The following is an 18,714-nucleotide window of genomic DNA, read 5'->3' on the forward strand; positions in this document are numbered from 1 at the left end:
ACACTGTAATTTCAGTGCAATACACTGAATATTACTTCTGTTTTCATAGTTGCCGAAAAATTTACTCACATTTATCTGGATTAAATTCCATCTGTCATTATTCTGGCCATTTTCCAACCCATCATTATTTAGCCCTTTTTTAAAATCCCACCTAAAGTCTTTGACTCTATCAATCAGAAAGGTCTGTGGAATAACCTCAATTTTAGTTCTCATAGAAATTCATCTCTATCTTATGTTTGTTATCTAAATGTTTATGGTGATGACTGGGTGCTATCATACAGTTCTTTTGCCTCAAGAGTATTCAATCAGATTTGTGGAGTATATTATCACAACACAGATTTTTTCTTGCATATTTAATTTAAAAAATTCTGTCCCATGGGCTTGTGCCACCAAATTACCCTCAATTTGTATACAATCCTGTACATTTTTTGAAATTGGTGGGTAACTGGAACAGCCAGAGGAAACCCATGCAGACACAGGGAGAATGCATCTGTATATGTGAACTGCTTTTATAGCCTGTCTGCATCTATCTTAACCAAGCATGCTGAGGCCTAAGTCAACATTTGCGTAGCACCTGCACTGTGCATGCCCAGGCGTTTGGTCTGACCAAAACAGCTTGCTTTGTGGGCAATATACTACTAGATTTAAAATGTGATGGGAAATCACAAAATATGTTATAACAAAAAAAGGTATGTAATAGGAAAATGTTAAGAGGAATTTTGTAATTTGCAGCCAAAAATCAATAAAATACACTTAAAAATGTTCAGAAACCAAAATCTTCATTGTCCAGTCCTATTGATTGGTGCTCAAAATGCTAAAATAAAAGCCTTGCCAACCTCACTTTTATTGTCCATGTGAATTATGTTCGATGATCATTGCTACATATCTGCTTTAAATGAGTCAAGCAATTATATTGTATCAATGTTAAATGATTGCTGAGTTTAAGGACAAGGTTCAATAGAGCAAATCAAAAATTGTTCATTTTCACTTTCAACTGAATATCCCTAACCTGCTCAGTCTCAAGCTGTATAATCTTTCTTATGGCTTTGCTGGTAATGAGACGCATATTTGGCTTTTGATATACTCTTCAAAATATTGGTGGGTGATTGGGAGTTGTTCCTACAAAGAGGATCTTTTTGCTGTGACCACTACAGCTGAGGAGGAAGGAGACAGAATAATTGCATTTTGGACACCTTGCATTCCTCAGTACAATTTGCCCCAGGTCAACAATATCAAAAGAAACAGTCACAAAATTTCAAGCACAGTTCCAGAGTATATTATTTTTTCAGAGAAGCACAGATAGTGCAGAAGCTGAAATCTTGAGACAACAAAGAGAAGCAGGAGGGACTCAACAGATTAGAGAGAAATGGTTGTCAACATTTCGTGTCAGGAGCCATGTTCAAATGGGCATCTTTCATTCTTCTGACAGTGTCCTATAAAAATGCAATTTCAGTTAATTTGAAAAAGGATGTTTGCTGGTTGCATTACTGTCTGCTAGGGCCACACCAATACCCATGAGCGTAAAGGTAGTGGATGGCCCAGGACATCTCAAGCAAAACCCTCCCCATTATTGAGAATATCTACAGAAAATGGTAATGTCGGAGAGCAGCAAGGATTCACACCACCCACCATGCACTCTGTTCTCACTGCTACCATTAGGAAAGAGGTGTAGGTTCCAGGATTCTCAAACTACCGTGTTCAGGAACAGCTGCTACCCCTCAGATACTCAGTTAAGGACTCTCTCACACGTTATTAATTTTATTTCTCTCTATATTGCACAGTCAGTTTGTTTACATTTCTTTATTTGTTTACATCTGTATCTATCTTCTTGAGTACAGTTTTTCAGCATTACCAGAAAGTGGTAATTCCGCCTGGGCTGCAGGAGAAAGAATCTCAGGGTTGTTTGTGATCTCATGTTTGTACTCTGACAATAAATGTGAACTTTGAACTTTGGCTCAAAATGTTGACCATCCAATTTAATTTCTGGATGCTGCCTCACCTGCTGAGTTCCTTGAACTTCTCAGTGCTTGCATACGAACTTGGAGAAAGAATTTGGTCACACCACTTGGCTGTCTTAATTGAAATGATAAGTTACCATCTATCGCATCTGTTCAGTGCCCTCAAGGATGACTTTTAAAATAAACTGCTTTTAAGCTGCAAACCTATTAATAAGCACATTTTAAATAATATTTAAAAATCCTAAGTGTAAGTAACTCCAAATTATTTATAAATGTGTTTCAGTTATTTACTCACAGATGATGAACTGAGCACCCTGGTTAAAAATGGTTATTTTCTTGTCATGTCGCAATTTTCAGCTCCGTGATAAAACTACCAGTTCCTTGCTTAACTAAATCAAAAATTATTTCTTCAGAAGAAGAAGGTGAACAATTGCCTCATCATGAAACTGCCATATTGTGTAGGTCTGGAGAAAACTTGAAACTTACAATTATGAAGTTCAGACTGAGTCAAAACTTGATCCTTAACTTCACACTGGGAAGTAGCACAAGTTTGGATATAATTTTCTCAAGATTGCAAATTTGGTCCAAAGTGGAGTTGAACTCTCATCTGTGTTCACATATTGACTGACAGGAATTGAGTTACGGCCCCATGATAAATAATTTATGAAAAAGTATGAGTAAAGTACAGATTTTTAAAATTCTCCTGGTATTGTCAAAAGTATATCTCAGAGCGTGCAATTCCATTGTCAGCTTCACAATTAGGTTGCTTTGTGCTGAGTGGGTCCAGCAACTTAAATTGTTACAAAACCATTATCCAATAGCACTGCAATTATTCTGAAAACATGGCAAAATATGTAACTCTATTCTCAGTGGTGTAATAGTCTGAGCCATCATGTTTCTCTAGATATTAAATTTAGACATACAGCATGGTAACAGGTCATTTTGACCCACTAGTCAATGCCACCCAGTTTACACTCAATTAACCCACACCCCTGGTATGCTTCAAATGGTGGGAGGAAACCGGAGCCCCACAGACACGGGGAGAACATACAAACTCCTTACAGACTGTGAGATTCAAACCCCGGTCCTGAATGATGGTACTGTAAATGTGTTGCACTTATCTCTATGCCAACCATGCCACCCCTAAAGGCATGATGAAAAAATAAGAGTGCTGATATTTATGATTTATGAAAGCCATAAACTCACCGTTTTATCCAGCCTTAGATAGGTTCATGCAGGACCACAACAGAAAGTGCTGTTGTGTCAAAGATCCAGTGACCCAGTTCTTTCCTGTCCTCCTGTGTTGTCTGTTTGAAGCTTGCATCTTCTTTCTATGACTTTGTGGGTTTCCTCTGAGTGTTCCATTTTCTTCCCACATCCAAGCTCATGCCCTCAGTTTCAATTGCAAGTGTAGATCACTCCAAATGTAGAAGGGTGGTTGGGGATTTGGTGACTGTGGGGCAGAGGTTACAAGTTCATAAGTGAGGGAAATGGGATTGATGGAAATGTTTTGAGAGCTGGCAAAGTGTTGATAAGTTAAACTGGCCACCTTCTATACCAGTAGTTCTCAACCTTTTTCTTTCCACTCACATCCCACTTTAAGTAATCTCTATGCCATCAGTTCTCTGCGATTAGTAAGGGATAGCTTAAGGTGGTATGTGAGTGGGAAGGGAAAGTTGAGAACCACTGCTCTAGACCCAAAATGGTTACTGAAACCCTGCATTTAACTAGTCAATTAGGTATGATTAAAACAGTGGTTTTCAAACTTTTTCTTTCCACCCACATACCACCTTAAGCAATCCCTTACTAATCACAGAGCACCTATGGGATAGGGAATACTTAAAGTGGTATGTGAGTGGAAAGAAAAAGGTTGAGAACCATTGTTCTATACCAAAGAAAATATGAATAGAGATTTCAATTCAGTTAACCTGAACATTTCTTTCTTGAGAAAACTTTTCCTCCTTCCTTCTCCAGCCCAAAAGCAACCACATTTATACGGACCATGAAAAACTTTAAGCTAACAAAGTGTTCTGTACTCTACTCACTTTACACCTACAACTATGTGGCTCAATACAAAAACAACACCATTTACAAATTTGCTGACGATTCCATAATAGTGGGGTTCTATAAAAAAGAACGATGAGTCAGCACACAGAAGAGAGATGGAAAACCTGGCTGAATGGTGCATCAATAGCAACCTCGCACTCAATGTCACCAAAACCAAGGAGCTGACCGTGGACTTTAGAGGGGAAAACCTGAAAACTGGTACAATCCAGTGATCATTGGGGAATCAGAGGTGGAAAGAGTGAGTAAGTTTAAATTCCTGGGAGTCCACTTTCCAGGACTAACACACAAAAATCATCAGGAAGAAGGCCTGTCAGCATCTCTATTTCCTCAGGAGTTTGGAAATTCGGGATGATATTGGAAACCTTGGTAATCTTCCTCCAGCTGCGTAATGTAAAGTGTGCTGACTAGTTGCATCATGGTCTGACATGGGGGTACCAATACCTCGAAGTGGAAAGCCCTGCAAAAGATAGTGGACATAGTCCAGTACATTACAATCAAAACTCTCCCAACTTTGAGAAAATCCACATGGAAGATCGCCAACAGAGAGCAGCAGCAGTCATCAAGGATCCATACCACCAAGAACATGTTCTGTTCTCGCTGCTGCCATCAGGTGTAGGTGCCACAAGACTCACCCCACCAGGTTCAGGAACAGTTGCTATCCCAACACCATCAGATTTCTAAACAATAAACTCCATCAGAGACTCATTTAAGAACTCTTGCTTTGCACATTATTTATAATTGAACATTTATTTTCTGAATTGCAGACAGTTTGTTTACACTTCTCTCTTTGTATACCTATCTTTTCTTGAGTACAGTTTTTTTGCACTATTGATTATTAGAAATTCAGCTTGGGCTGCAGGGAAAAGAATCTCAGGATTGTATCTGGTGTCATGTACTGTATGTACTCTGACAATAAATCTGACCTTCAAACTTTTAACAGAGGCTTTTGTTACATTTAAATGTTAAATTTAGACACAGCCCTGTAACAGGCCCTTTCACCCCACGAGCCCATGCCACCCAATTGCACCCAATTAATATAACCCCCAGTGCATTTTGAATGGTGGAAGTAAACTGGAGCACGCAGAGGAAACCCACACAGGTATGAGGAGAATGTCCAAACCCTTTACAGATAGCATCGGATTCGAACCTCAGTCACTGGCGCTGCAGCAGTATTGTGCTAATAACGAGGCTGACCGTGCCAGCCTGATGATATAACTGATAAATGGATAAAGTCTGAATATTATAGAAAATGCTGTGACAATACTGAGGGAAAAGAAGATGAAGTTAACATTCATACCCATGAGATTTAAACAATCAGCTGTAATCCAAGAAAATTTGGACCTACAATAAGTAGCATGTCCACAAAGGACAGAAGACTTTTCTGACATGGCTCCTAAAGGTTTTAACCAATCGACATTTTGTCATGCCATACATGAGTTGTTATTGATAAATTGTTTCATTTGATTTTCAGAATGCCAGGTAGTAAATAACATGAACCAACCCTTTGGGATAACAGTTCAAAATTTCTAATTGGACAAATCACGTGCTCTGATCTAGACCTAACAATCCAAATGCCTGAAAAGGTGTGTTAACTAAGTGAGCTACGGTTGGTGGACCAACAACATTAGTCCGTTATAATAGCCCGACACTGCAAAATTCTGTTGCCAAACCCTTACACTAGTAATGTCCTGGAAGCCAGTGTTGAGTGAGCAGAGGAGAACACATACATTGTGGATATAGTGGGTGGGTTGCAGGAGAGAGAGAGAGAGAGAGGGAGAGAGAGAGAAACCAAAGGAGTAAAGGGAGCACACTATCACCCCTGGACACATTGGTAATTGGTTAGAGCTGATGGGAAAGCTGCTATACTTCTAATCAGCTGCTTGAGGAGGAAATTATGGAGGCAGTAAAGTTGAATATCTATTGTGTTCAAGGGATGAGGAATAGGTTTGTTACAATCAAAGCAGCAGGGTTGTTTCCAAAGGAAAGTTGCACATAAAGGCAATCTGAACTTGAAGGGTATCTTCCTGCAGCATGGACATGATCTAGCTTCATCCGCAGGGCATGCCTGCACAAGTGAATATTCTAGAACTCTCCCAACCTTCTTGTTACCCAGCTAAACTTATGTGAACTTCTGGTTACAATTTCAACTTTTGGCAAACTCTTCCAACCTTCCCAACAAATTTCTATCAACCCACAACCATTATATTCTTCTTCCTTTCTTCTGCTAACCTTCCAACTTTCTTCCAAATCTTTCTACCATCCTCCAATAACACCAACCTTCCCCTCGCTTCTTCAATCATGCCAATATTCCTGTAATATTCCAATCTAGTCTCAATTCTGCCAATTTTTCTGAACAATTATCTTCCTCTTACTCTTTCAATGTTCCCCAATGTTGCCAAACTTTAGTCAGTCCTACCAACCTCCCTTAGCGTGGTCAACTTTGTCTAACCATGCCAATTTCCCCAATAATTTCTTTCCAATCCCCAACCCTTTTAACAAACCCCGACCCTATCGATCCTCCCTTTAACATTTTACCTTCCTCACACCCTCTGAATCTGCAAATATTTTGAAAGAAGTATTTATTGACATATTAATAGAATTAGAGCTGGAGGAATGTATGCCATGTGCAAGCAAAAGGTAGAGTGCAGAATGCTGTTGCATGTAAAGTTTTTTCTTGTCACAGCTTGTTCTTTCCAAAGACATTTGATGCTGGGTTAGCCACAAACTACATGTTCTTGTAACAGTAATACTATAAATCTCTTCTTGCTATAAGGGACTACTATTGGTTTAATGTGTTCAGAGTGATCCCACTGCAGAATTGTTTTTTTTAAAATCCCTCAGAGGATTGTGCCTAACTTTTCGTATCGACCCTAATTATCAATTTAAATTTAACGATGAATTTAGCTCAATCGGACATTTGTACATTTTCTAGTTTATATTTGCATTCCCTCTAATTGATGCCAATTTCTTTTCGAAATGACTTATCAGATTTTTGGGAATGGTACTGAACTGGAAGCTATTCACGGAACATACAACTCAGAACATTACAACTCAGAACAGGACCTTTGGCCCATCATGTTGTGCCGACCTACGTAAAACAACTCCACAACAATCTTACCATTCCCAACCACAAACCCATTGTCCTCTATTTTTCTTGCATCCATTTGCTGATCTAAGAGTCTTTTGCATGTCCCCATTGGACCAGCCTCCACCACAACCACAGCAATGCATTCCAAGCAACCACCAGTCTCTGGGTAAAAAACGTACCTCTGAACTCTCCCCTAAATATTCCTCTACTCGTCTTAAACAGATCCACTCTGGTCATGAAGAAAGGGATATTTTAAAATTAAAAACTTATTTTGAAATTTAAAGAAGTTTCGGATTTAATTTGCAATTGTTGATTTTTTTCCCCCTTTTTAAAAATGCTTAATTTTTAGTATTGTATCCATTGAGGGGCTAAAGCTTAGTACAGGAAATCACTCATAGAAAATATGTAAACATATGACAAGAGATTAAAGATTTTGATTCAACTTTTATAAAAGGGATAACAGAAAATTGTTGGAAGTAAGCTGATTTGATAGGGATCTTCCAGTGGCAACCTGTTCTCTGCTCCATTCCCATGCTGACATGTATGTTCATGGTCTCATGCACTGTCCAACAGAGTCCACCCGCTAAATGGAAAACAACACCTTCTTTTCCATCTGGGCACCCTCCAACCAAATGGCATTAACATTCACTTCTCTGGTTTTCATTAGCTGCCACCCCCCATCCCCATCTCTCTCTTTTCCTATCCCTCTGTTTCCTTTCTTCCAGTTTTACATTCACTGTGCTAGCCCCTCCCCTGATCAATTCTCAGCTTTTCTCTCCTGATGTCCTATCTATGTCTAGCTATTGCCTCCTGGCTGTTGGCCTCCTGCCTGTTGGCCTCTGCTCTTTCCCTGCCCCTTCTTTGCCCCTCCCCCTATCTTTTTATTCAGGTATCTGTCGGCTTTTTGCTTACACCTTGATAAATGGCTCAGACCTGAATTGTTGGTTATATATCTGATACATCATCAATAATTCACAAAAGGCTGAGTAGTGAAACAATCAGGTTTTTAATAGCTAAAGACTGCAACACTATCAAACAATCATCCATTTTCTTGACTGATCAGAGCAAAAATAAAAGGGTGGCACATAAGGGGCTATGGGTAGGATCAGTCTCAGGAGGCGTGTCCAGTCGGCAGCAGCCAATCACGGGATAACAGTGGTTTACTATAATATCTTTGCCTCCTATGGACGCTGTGGGACCTTCTGGGTTTCTCCAGAAATTTTGGGTATTTACTGGAATTAAGCCTTCACAGTGTACTTGTGGTTAGGTTTGGAGTTGAGCCTTTGGTCTGAAGTTTTAAAAAACTTTTCTCCTTTTTTAAGAAAGAATGCAACCTCCATTTTCAAATTTTGCCAGAATAAAGACAGGCTGAAGATTTCTTATTACAATTCATCTTTGGCTTTCAGCCTTCTGGTTTAGGCACCAGTGCTTCTGAAAGTAATATTTAGCATCTGATAAGCCAATTGTATTTCTGAAGAAAGGGAGGCAGGTCAGATTCGATCCCTCAGGAGAGTGATGCAATGCTTCCTCATTATCTTATAATCTGATGGAAATGTCTTTTCCAAATAAAGAGGGAGCAAGGATATTAAATTGCATAAAAGCTCTGGCTCTTTCACAAGGTAGGTTTCAGCATTGACCAGAATTTAATGAGTTAGTGGATGATGCGCATAAAAGAGGTTATGGTATGCATTGCCTCTGTGACCTTTATGTTCATTGAATTTTGATATATAACTGTCTGCTTCAACATTTCAACTAGTAAATCTTTGCTCGTGCCTATTTCCATTGGTACTGTATCTCTCTGTCCTAAAATATTAAACTTAATGGAGCATGGAAATGAGAGCCATGAACAGGTTGAGCTTCCTGAGTATCACAGACCATCAAAGGAATCCACTAGTACATCCTCCTAACCTCTGATCCTAGTTGAACAATCTTTGGTGCAAGTTATGCGTGGATTTTGCGAGCCCATTCATTGGAAAATTTATCATGATTACAGTAGTTGACATGGATGAGTGGAAAGAGCAGTATCAAAGTACATTTCAAATGACAATGTCACACTTGAGAATGATCTTCACAGCTGATAATTTTCCAGATTTATGCATGGGAGACAATGAAAGGAAATGGAGGTCAAAGAAGCTGAAAATTGCAGAAAGCATAAGGGAGAGATGGGTACAACAGCCATTGTACTATCTGTGATAGTGCGAGGCCAGGGTGCTGTGGGCATAAGTAATGGTCATGAGTTAATGGGATCAGTCAAAGGGTGATGGTCCAGATAAAGGAGTGCAAAATGTTGTAAATCATAATGAGATCTGTCCAGCAAGTCAGACTCATTAATGGAGATGGTTAAAAAAAAAGCAAATTTAATCATGTTGAAATTACCACAAAGCTGCATACATGCGCACAAGTTATTATCATGTGATCTCAAATAATGAGGGAGCAAAGGTCGTTCAGACTGTGAAAGAAGAAATGATAAGGGTGGAATTTGGTGGAGGTGAGACAGAGTTTGACTATTGGAAGACATCATGTCCAACCAAATGTTTGATGAATTACCAATGAGAAGATCTATCAGAACGGTCTTGAATATGGTGGAGCCAGAGCTTACTGCAAACTAGCAAGGCCAAAATTTATAATCGCTGTTTTGATGCAGGACTCTGTACCTGCATAAGACATTGCGCCAGGAAGTAGCATCAGATCTAATTATGATTGGATCAGTTTTATCTCAGGTTTGTCTGGGTGATGCTCATGAGACGAAGCCTCATCAAGACTATCACTGTTATACATCGCACTCCAGTGAACCAGAAAGTTTTTTGGTCTGAATCATAATTTTCTTCAGCTGGATCAAAAACTAATGCAGTTCCATGATTCAGCTGGTGCAAGCACAAAAGGCTCTCAATGAAATTCAGTACAGCTGCAGTAAACCAGTTCTTCCCCAGTTCCAGGGGAATAAGATACAAAATCTCACCAGCAGCAAGTAATGATGCTCCTTAATCACAGGCATTCGTCTTATTGCATCCTTCACTGTCAATTATTATCATGCCACAGTTTCCAGCATGCAAACATCAAGCAAAACTCATTCTCAGTCCAGCAGGTTACTATCGAATCACAATTTTTAAAGTTATCGAGTCAGGACAAGCTTATTGTCATCCTGATTGGACAAGTACAACCAGAAAAAACAACATTCTCCGGTCCTCTGTGCAAAACATACAGACTCACCTCCAGACATAACACAGATACAGACAAACAATACATATGCAGGACAAGTATTCATATTCACAAACACACACACACACACACACACACACACACACACACACGCGCACGCACACACACACACACACACACACACACACACACACACACACACACACACACACACACAAATAAATAAATGGATATTATTTCATGAATGTCACTATCTCAGATATTAAAAGGAAATATATCTGGTGTTACTCATTTAATTTCCAAAATTTCTTCTGCATAGATTTGAGGAGGAATCCACTGGTTTATTCCATTCTTTTTAGTACCCCAGTAAGTTACAGAACAAAAAGCTGCTGGAGCATGGTGACTTTTGGAGAGCTGCTCCAAGCAGAAACCCTCCTGACATTCATTATAATCACTCTACTCTCTCACAGTATATCTCCACTCCAAAACTATCAGGGTACGCTATCCCTTGCACTTTTGTTTCATTGTAACACTATACCTGGACTTTTGGTTTTATTCTGGGCAATGTACATATGACTATGACTTTCCTGGATAACATGTAAAACAAAGTTTTTCTCTGTATCATGCGAAAATGAATAACTTAATTTGATTCAATTCAATTCAAAATACAGACTGGAAGGAGAAGGAAAATCCACTTGATGTCAATAATCTGCACAGAATTCCTAGTGATAATTGGTTAAAAACACTGCTTCTTTTGTGTATGGAAGCAGATTTAATGTTGCCGCTGTCTGCTGAAGTGCAAGCACAGTAGCTCCATGTAGAATCAGTTTCAGTGTATTTCAAACAGGTGTGACTCAAAATGAATAAAACATTGGCATCAAGTGACCAACCTCAAGTTCAAGTTAATGATCTACCTGTACATACACAACTTGACGAAACAGCTTTTGCCTGGTCCATGGTGCACACACATGCATGCACGATACACAGTACATAATCTTTCTTCTTTTCTTCTTCTTCTTTGGCTTGGCTTCGCGGACGAAGATTTATGGAGGGGGTAAAAAGTCCACGTCAGCTGCAGGCTCGTTTGTGGCTGACCAGTCCGATGCGGGACAGGCAGACACGATTGCAGCGGTTGCAAGGGAAAATTGGTTGGTTGGGGTTGGGTGTTGGGTTTTTCCTCCTTTGCCTTTTGTCAGTGAGGTGTGACATACATAAAGGCATAATTTAAAATAGATACAGTGAACCCTCTCCCCACTCCCCACCCCAGTATCTGGCTTCTATGGGGATTGGTAGATCCCAGATAAATGAATTTGCCGGTTTCTTGAGATTAAATATTGTATGATTGGCGAATTAATTGCTGGTGACACCAATTTTAAACTTTAGTAATTTTATCTATCTATTTTTTGCTTGAGGTTGCTGGTTGCTTGAATTCCAGATGATTGGGATGGTTTACTCAGTTGCAGGATACTGTTCATCAATCTCACAGCCTACAGGAGGAAGTTATTCCCCAGTCTGAGAGTCCTGATTTTGATACTCTTGTACCTCCTTCTTTATAGTAGTAAATAGGCCTCTTTCTGCATGCTGGATGGAAAGGGTTCTATTGAAGCAATGTTCCCAGTGAATGTGTCCAGAAGAGGAAAGGAATATCCTAGTGAACTTCTCAGCTGTTTTGATGGTCCTTTGATTAAACTTCTGTCCCGCTACCATACCAAGCATTGATGCAGCCAGATAGGATACTCTCAATTGTACTCCTGTAAAATATTATCAAGGTAAAGGCCAATTATCAAGGTAAAGGCCAGTAACATTGCCTTCTCCAACCTCTTTAGGAAGTGTAGGCACTGCTGTGCCTTCCTGACTAATGAGGTATTGTGGGTCCAGGATAGTTTGTCCTTTATATGCTTTCCAAAGAATTTTGTACTCTCCATTCTCTCCATGATGGAGCCTTTGGTATGTATTAGAGAATGCATTAATGTGTAATGGAGAATGGAATTTCATCCTCCTGAATTCCACAATCATCTCCTTTGTCTTGTCCACCGTGACAGATTATGTTATGTTTTATATTGTATATAGATATGTTTTAAAGGAGATAAATTGTGGCAGGTTTTTTAGTGTCGGTCACAAACAGTTAAAAAAAGATCTCATTTAAAATGCGAGAGCTCTGCTCAACCCAAACTGTCTAGGCTCTGGGTGAAGATGGGTTGCGAGTTCTTAATTCAGCCTGGTCAAAGCCTTTGTAGCCCATACAAGAGGAGATGACTGGTTGCATAATGTTTTACTTGAAATAATGGAAATGAAAAAAGGAACACTGTGGTGACCTGAAAGAAAGAGGTTATCATCTGGAAAACCCTGATGGGGCAAGTTTCTTCGGCAAGACACTTAAGTGGCTGTCCAGAAGGAATCAGTTGTGGGTGTCCAATGAGCAACAAATCTATCTCTCTATCTCTGAAAACTGACAAGAACCTTCCTGAGCATAACCATTTACCTTTCAAGCATCAAAGCTTGGTGAACTTCATAAATTTTGTGCATAGTATAAGAATTGCCTACGACCAGTGAACTTGGAGGAATGAGAAGTGAGATTGGATTGTGAATCAAAGAACTTTGCTGAACTTACATACACATTACATACACGTGTGCTTAAAATTAGAAGAGGGTTAAGCTAGGTTACGTTAAGAGTAATAAGTTAAAGTTTGTTCCTGTTTTCATGTTTAAAGATAATTAAAAGTAACTTTTGTATAAGTAACCATTTGTCTTGGTGAATTTCTGTTGCTGCTGGGTTTTGGGGTCCTCTGGGCTCATAGCACCAAATTGAGTCTGAGGTATTTGTTCTCTTTAAGCTGACCCATTATTGTTACTGATGAGGCCAACTACTGTTGTATCATCTGCAAACTTAATGATTCTATTTGAGCTGAATCTGGCTAAGCACAAATTCCTGAGGTGCACCAGTGTTCACCGTGCTGGGACTCGAGGTTTTGCTATCAACCCGAACTGACTGTGGTCCTTCAGTCAAGAAGTCCAGAATCATGTAATTTAATTGACTGTACTTTCAGTTGTACGAGGGTGGGGAGTGGGATAAATACAGATTTGGTATAATATATGAATGTTAAAAATAATTATATGGTTTGTTTGAATTTTATGAGTCTACGAAAATTAAAATAAAATATTCTGATAAAAGTCCAGTATCCAGTTGAGTCCCAGAAAGGACTGTTTATCCTCCCGTCTCTGAGATATGATCCCGAGGTGAAATAAATGAGCAACAGCCTGGTATATATGGCATCATTCTCTCGGTGGACCAGGACAGAGTGGAGGGTCAAGACTATAGCATTATCAGTGGACCAATTTGGATGACAGGCAAACTGGAATGGCCCTAATGTCACTGGAAGGTGAAAACCTCTCGCAAAGAAAGAAAGAAAACTGAATGCTGTGAGAAGGAAAATTTACAATGACCCAAAAAGTTGTGCAACACAGAAATAGGTCCTTTTTTTCCCCATCCATACTCAACTCATTTGCCCAGTTAGGACCATGCTATTCTATGCCTTGCCTATTTAAATGTCTGTCTAAACTCCCCCAAAAGATAATATCTGTGTAGCAGATATCAACCATTATCTTTGTACATTAAAAAAAATATTTTATTTATAAATTTAGAACCACATAAACAATACACCTAATTAAAAAAATCATACAAATCAATACAAATATGTGGCAATATAAAAAGTAAAAAGAAAAAAAAACTATATCTACCACCCCTGCCCCCTCTATCCCCTATTAAAAAAAGAAAGAAAAAGTAAAAGAAGGGTGACAAGAGATGAGAGTAAAAGGTACCTATTATTTTAAATTTTCTCAGTATGCTGAGACTTGAAGGAGAAAGGGAACATCAGAGCTTCATTTAAATATTTACACCCATATTTTGTAAATATGGGCTCCATTTCTTTCAAAATATATAGTATTTGGCTCTTAAATTATGTAATTTTCTCAAGTGGTATACAACTCCAAACTTCAGCATGCCATTGCTACATCTGTTTAAGACTTCCAAGTTATGGCAATACATTTTCTTGCTCTTGCTAAAGCAATTTGAACAAACTTCTTTTGATGCATATTCAATTTCAACTTAGGTTAATCATCCTTACCATCACTCAGTAATAATAACACTGGATCCTGTTGGAACTTAATACCCATTATATAATGATTGAAACATGTTCAATTGGGAATCTCCTGGGATTGTTATCAAAGGATTGTTGAAGCTATGCACAAAGGCATGGTTCTATTTTGATCCAAAACAACATCTTGGAGAAACACAAGAACTGCAGATGCTGGAATCTTGAGCAAACATATAGGAGCTGGAAGGACTCAGTAGGTCGGGTACCATCCATGGTGAGAAATGGACAGTCAACGCTTCAAGTCAGGACTCTCTTTTTGAACTTCTATCCACATATATTTGAAGGTATAGGTAGTATGTACCATGGGTAACTTCTTCAGTCACTAGATGTGGGGAGTCATCACCCCTTTCAATAGCCTCATTCTAGGATATGCAAAAAAGACCTGACCCAACACATTGACTGTCCATTTTTCTTGAGGGCTGTGCTTGACCTGTTGTCTCTCCAGCTCCTCTTAATTTGTGCAATAGTATCTTCATGTATAATTCCAAAGAAGTCCAACACTGAATGTCACGCTATTTGTTTAAAAACACAACTAGTGGAAAGTTCAAGATTACACCACAGCAGATGACTCAGCTTTTCTGACAAGGATAAAAAAAAAACACTTTGCTTTCAGTTTCACGCCCACCAAAGACAAGAATTATTGTCTTGATACTGATGTCCATATATAACTACATTCTCCACAGGTATCAAACACTGCAGAGCTTGTTCCTTCTCATTACTCCTCTCCTCTTTAAATCCACAGGTTTCAACTTAAGTGCAAGATCACCCAGTTATTACTTGTTCTTTACCTCATTGTCTCTGATCTTTCCCCCAATGTTCCTCAGCAATTGCCTCAGACTTTGACATTGAACAAGTCAGCTACTGATTGCAGTAGTTACTTAACATTCAGGCACCAAAGGCTTATCCAATTGACAATTATTGGATGGTAAAAGTGGGAAGAGGAGTCACTAATTTCAGATTTTGTTTTAGATGTATTTTACATCTTATGATTTTGAGGGGAAAAACATAATCAAAATGAGCAGGCTTTGAGCAGTTATTTTCATCACTTAGTTCCATATTTTGTGGGGTTAGAAGTCTGTTTAAGGGTTGAATTGGGAGAGGGAAATAGGAAATGGCCAAATTTCCTTCCCATTATTTCCAAATTTGTGCCAAATTATCTGGGTGTGTGCCCAACCTCATCAACTTGAACTTGGCATGGCTACCGGAAACCCTAATCTATGCCTGTGTGTGGCATGAGCGCAGTCTGAAGCATTACTGGCCTGGTTGGGTGTGTGGGATGGGACTGAGGAATCTGAATGTACCACCTTGCCTTCCCTGTGGAGAATGCATGTTGCCACTGCAGTCTCTGGAAATCTTACTGGTATTTGTGAACAATTAATAGCAATTCCAGGATGAAATTTGAAAATCTTACAACAAAAGCTCCATCCTAATTTTTTTGGTTTCTGTTAGAAATTAATAATTTGGCAATGTAATGGTTTCTAATGAAACAGTACATGTCATCTCATAATTTTGAAGCAAAGATATATCCATTAAGATCCATTTAGTGCCTTGTCCACTCCATGTTAGGCAGAGTGCTTTTGATATAATCCTCCCACACCGTATCTATTGAAACCTTATTGTTTGAGTCAGTGTTGATGAGTTGACATTGTTGTAAAGATTACCTTAAGTGAGCTGCCAGCTCCAGGACCAGGCAGTAGGACCAGCAGCATTCAGACTTTATTCCCCACTCTCCTGGGTCCACACCAGCAGCAATGATGCATGAAAGTTGCCCAGCAATGTCCCCGTGGTCATCAAAAACCTTGGCAACCTTCTCCAGATGTGTGATGGAAAGTGTGCTTACCAGTTGCATCCTGGCCTGGTATGGGGGGGACCAATACTTGTGAGCAAAACATCTTGCAAAAGGTAGTGGACTCAACCAAAAAGGCCAAACTCTCCCAACCTTTAAGCATATCTGTATGGAACATTGTCATTGAAGAGCAGCATTAATTATCAAGGATTCTCACCACCCAGGACATGCTCTGTTCTCGCTGCTGCCTTCAGAATGGAGGTACAGGTGCCTCGGGACTTGGTACAAGAATACCAGGTTGAAGAATAGTTACTACCTCACAACTATCAGTATCAGACTCTTGAACAAGAAGAGATAACTATACTTCTTTAAAGACTCATTTAAGGACTCATATGTTTGTTATTTATTACTGTATATTTATATTAATAGTTCATTTACAGTTCCTGATCTTTACAGTTTACAATTACTGGTATAGATTTGCAAAGTCGGAAAAATGAATCTCAGGTTTGTATGTTAAAAATACAAAATGCTGGAGGAACTCAGTAGGCCATATCGGAGGTAAAGATACATGACCAATGTTTTGGGTCTGAGTTCTTCTTCAAGTCACCTTCACAGCATCTGCAGACTTTTGTGATTCACTCAGGGTTGTATATGATGTCATGTATGTACACATTCAATAAATTTAAACTTTGAACTTTGAGCAGCTGTAGAATATAAGGTTAGTGTGTTAAATAAATGTAGGATAAAAATCCAGTACTGGAGTTCACCAAATTGCAGAATTGTTTCAAAATACATCTTTTTTTACTCATCCATGTGAGGAAAAGAAATCTGCCATTCTCGCAGTTTGAGTTGTTAAATTCTGGAGATGACTGATATCAGATTTCTTTGGAAGATTTGAAGGCACTTAACCATATAGGTCAAGAGGACTGATTTGCAAGATTATGCGAAAGCTGAGATACGTATACATTGCATACAGTCCACATTACATTAGCATTGATAGGGAAAGGGAATAACATAGATGTGGTGGGCCAAAGGGACCAGTTCTGTGCCGTACAGCCCTATGACTGGAAACCTCCAGAGGCATGATGGGTCAAGTGACTTTTCCTTCTGTTCTGTATGATTCTACCCGTCACTGAAGTGCCACGAGAAGTCTGATTAGATTTGCACAACAAGCCAGCTGCCCTCTTCAATAAAACCTGAAATGACCAAGTGCCACTTTAAAATTAGTCCCTGGTGTCGTAGCGATAAATAATATAGTTTGGTTATCGACTATAATGCCTTGCAGGATAATATAGATTGGTTATCGTCTGTAATTGCTGGCATGCTGCACAGGACCATGAGGAAGTAAAAAACAGTAATGGTGGAATAAAAACTGAGCATATTTGAACTCAACTTAAGAGTGTTGACTTTATTTGACCTCAGGATTCAACATTGGCGATGAAGATGAACTGAGATTCTTAACTACACAGGAGAAAATATGGCATTTGCAGGAATTGAAGCCACAAGAATTAAAGGGTTGTCTCCATTTGACCCAACTAGAGAAGCAAGCATAGATACTGTTCACTCGAGGAGTTTGATTCACATGCTGATAGCTTGGGACTATTTGTCGATGGGGCGATGCCGGCGGAGCTCATATGGAGGAGGGCTCTACTCTTGTATACGACTGGGGCTGCAGTGTGGGAGATTTTCAAGATGCTGGCCGACATGGGAACAAAGCTGATTATAACAGGGCTGTTGACACCTTGAAAAGGCATTTTGTTGTGGAATCAAATGCCACATTCCAACGTCATATCTTTCGACAGATCAAACAGAGAGACATGGACTCAGGAAGGTGGCTGTAGATTACAATTATGGAGCAGATTTGGAAAACTAGATTCGATATCAGGTTGTACATCAAACCACTTTAGACGTAAGTTGTTGGAGAAAGGTGCAACACTCACACTGGCAGAAACATTGATGATAGCAGCATCATTTGAAACAGTAAAAACACAGTTTCAGACTATGAAATTGGATGGACCCTCAGCTGGATGTGATGGCGCAGTTTCTGGTCAAGTTCATAAGATATTTATTGCCGCAAGCAAAGGACAAGAACATGGTAAGCACAATAGTTATTCGGAATGTGGTCGTGAATGTTATCGATGTGGCAATATCAGACATTTTGGCAAGGATTTGTGCTGTCCAGCCAGGGTTCAAGTGTGCAGAAGCTGTGGTAGAAAGACATGCAGAAGCCCACCCCAGGCAAGAGGTAAACCCAGACGTACAAATAATTGTGGAGGAAGAAGGAGGATGAGAGGCAGACGTAGGCTGAGGGGCAAACAAAATGTACGTCATGTTGAAAAGGGCTCATGTGAATGTGAATGTACATGTGATGTGATCAGAAAAAACAATCTGAGACAAGATATGCTTTTGCCATTAACAATAAATATGCAAATGCAAAGGTGCCAGTAGTGATTGGAGGTGTGAAGGCTGAATTGTTCGTGAGATTCGTTGTGGTGAATGCTA

General features: G+C 39.4%; 1 long non-coding RNA gene across 1 annotated transcript in view; it reads right to left on the reverse strand.

The window, feature by feature from the left end:
- The window catches only part of LOC138762643 (uncharacterized), a 62,459-nt gene that overhangs the window by 42,816 nt on the left and 929 nt on the right, over positions 1 to 18,714 (reverse strand). The window contains exon 2 of the long non-coding RNA XR_011357009.1: positions 3,165 to 3,411. This is a non-coding gene — a long non-coding RNA (uncharacterized lncRNA). The remainder of the gene's footprint in view (positions 1 to 3,164; positions 3,412 to 18,714) is intronic.

The sequence above is a fragment of the Narcine bancroftii genome, chromosome 5 (genome assembly GCF_036971445.1).
Source record: "Narcine bancroftii isolate sNarBan1 chromosome 5, sNarBan1.hap1, whole genome shotgun sequence".
Lineage (NCBI taxonomy): Eukaryota > Metazoa > Chordata > Chondrichthyes > Torpediniformes > Narcinidae > Narcine > Narcine bancroftii.